Consider the following 2,444-nt stretch of genomic DNA (forward strand, 5'->3'; position numbering starts at 1 on the left):
ATTGCTACAAGCCCTAACACCCGATGACAAAGTCAAACGCTTTGAATTTTCGGCGCGGTTGCAACAGCTCATGGAAGAGGATGCATTCAGTGCGAAACTTGTTTTCAGTGATGAAGCAACATTTTTTCTTAATAGTGAAGTGAACAGACACAATGTGCGAATCTGGGCGGTAGAGAATCCTCACGCATTCGTGCAGCAAATTCGCAATTCACCAAAAGTTAACGTGTTTTGTGCAATCTCACGGTTTAAAGTTTACGGCTCCTTTTTCTTCGGCGAAAAAAACGTTACAGGACAAGTGTATCTGGACATACTGGAAAATTGGCTCATGCCACAACTGGAGACCGACAGCGCTGACTTCATCTTTCAACAGGATGGTGCTCCACCGCACTTCCATCATGATGTTCGGCATTTCTTAAACAGGAGATTGGAAAACCGATGGATCGGTCGTGGTGGAGATCATGATCAGCAATTCATGTCATGGCCACCTCGCTCTCCCGACTTAACCCCATGCGATTTCTTTCTGTGGGGTTATGTGAAAGATTCAGTGTTTAAACCTCCTCTACCAAGAAACGTGCCAGAACTGCGAGCTCGCATCAACGATGCTTTAGAACTCATTGATGGGGACATGCTGCGCCGAGTGTGGGAGGAACTTCATTATCGGCTTGATGTCTGCCGAATCACTAAAGGGACACATATCGAACATTTGTGAATGCCTAAAAAAACTTTTTGAGTTTTTTGTATGCGTGTGCAAAGCGTTGTGAAAATATCTCAAATAATAAAGTTATTGTAGAGCTGTGAAATCGCTTCAATCATTTGTAATAACCCTGTATTGTCTGTCGGTGACTGAATTTCAAGGCCTTACTAGACAGTGTAGATTCAAATACTACAGCGATACAGTGGTTCATGATGCCATCATGCACAATAGAGTTCTTCATGACCGAGTAAGCGAGCACAAAATACGAGATGAGGCGAGCACACCCTAACTGGATAGGCTGCCCGCACTAGTTCTAGTGACCGAGCATAGAAGCCGTGACCGAATACGTAGCACGTTACTTCAAACACATTACACGTGTCATTATCCGCGTGAGACTGCAGCCAGTACGGGCTTCTCATTTGTGGTGTGTCTCTCTCTGTAATCATGCAGCGCGGGGAAGCCAGTCCAGTAAGGCCCGTTGCACAGTTACGCGGATGGTCTGCGCTCCGCGTTCCGCGCGCGGTTGGTAGTCACTTATTCCAATGGGGCACCACACAGTTACGCGGACGGTCCGCACGCGGCGGAGCCGTCCGCGCAGCCCTTGCGCGCCGCGGACCGTCCGCGTCAGTTGAATACACAGAAACAAGTTGGTGGGTGCACACTAGTGATGGGCTAAACTGCGATTTTCCGATATCAGCGATTTCTGTGAATGCTACTTTTCAGTATCTGTTATTCTTAACTGTGATTTGTCGCAGTTAAGAGAGCAGTTAAGGAACATAGGTCGTGTATCCCTCCGCCACTGCTATTTCTGCGATTTCTGCTACTTCCGCGATTTCTGCTACTTCTGCGATTTCTGTGATTCCTGCGATTTCTGCGACTTACCACCGTATGAAAAAGTTACATCTGTCAACACAGAAAATTGCATCTCTACAAACCTGTCATTGGCAAGTATGTTTTACGTTTTTTCTTCCGTTGGCTTTAATTTTGTATTAAAGAAACAACTGTGAAAATATTAATAGTGTAATTAATATGTAAGTAGCCGTACAGTACCGTAATAGTTCGTATTTAGAAAATGAATTCTAACATTTTGTTATGTTCACAGGTACCTGAACTACATTTCAGTCACTCAGTAAAGTGATAACTCAAAATATCATTGTCAACAGATCTGAAGAAATTGCCACTGCGTCTTTAGACCGTTTTCGTCAGACGAGAGGTTAGTTTCTAAGCGTTTCGATGGACTTAATTACTTTAGTGAGATCGTTCTTGCAAATGTGATATTCATTATAGCAAATATTAGCAATCTACTCTGTCAATTATATTGCTAGTAATTAATGACAGCAAAAATCCTTGTGTTTTTGCAGACACAGTTCTGACTCTGATTACTGGTTGCTGTACGTATCTATCCACATCAAGGCTGTTGAGAGAGACTCGTGAAGATTCAAGTCAGCTCTTAGAGGATTTGCAGTTTAAATGTGAACTAATTGTGAAATAAGTGTGTGAATGATTACACTGTGTTTTATTGAAGTTGTTGTGCGATTTTAAAGGAATAATAAATGTCAAATACAGTGAGTGAATAATAAAAAATCTCATTTTCCACATGTTTAAGCCGTCCTATACCCATAATTTTCCGCCACTTACTTATTGGTAAACACTTGTTGGAGAGTGACATGCCGCCCCCCCCTCCCCCCCCCCCCCCTTTCTCCACAATCTTGGTGTGACACTGAGCTGTAACATATCCCGAAGTCTACAG

General features: G+C 43.4%; 1 long non-coding RNA gene across 1 annotated transcript; it reads left to right on the forward strand.

The window, feature by feature from the left end:
• The first annotated feature begins 1,579 nt into the window (after positions 1-1,579).
• On the forward strand, positions 1,580-2,142 carry LOC126412778 (uncharacterized). Its single transcript, XR_007575340.1, has 3 exons — positions 1,580-1,642; positions 1,797-1,907; positions 2,056-2,142. It is a non-coding gene; the product is annotated as an uncharacterized LOC126412778 (long non-coding RNA).
• The last annotated feature ends 302 nt before the right edge of the window (positions 2,143-2,444 follow it).

The sequence above is a fragment of the Schistocerca serialis genome, chromosome 7 (genome assembly GCF_023864345.2).
Source record: "Schistocerca serialis cubense isolate TAMUIC-IGC-003099 chromosome 7, iqSchSeri2.2, whole genome shotgun sequence".
NCBI lineage: Eukaryota > Metazoa > Arthropoda > Insecta > Orthoptera > Acrididae > Schistocerca > Schistocerca serialis.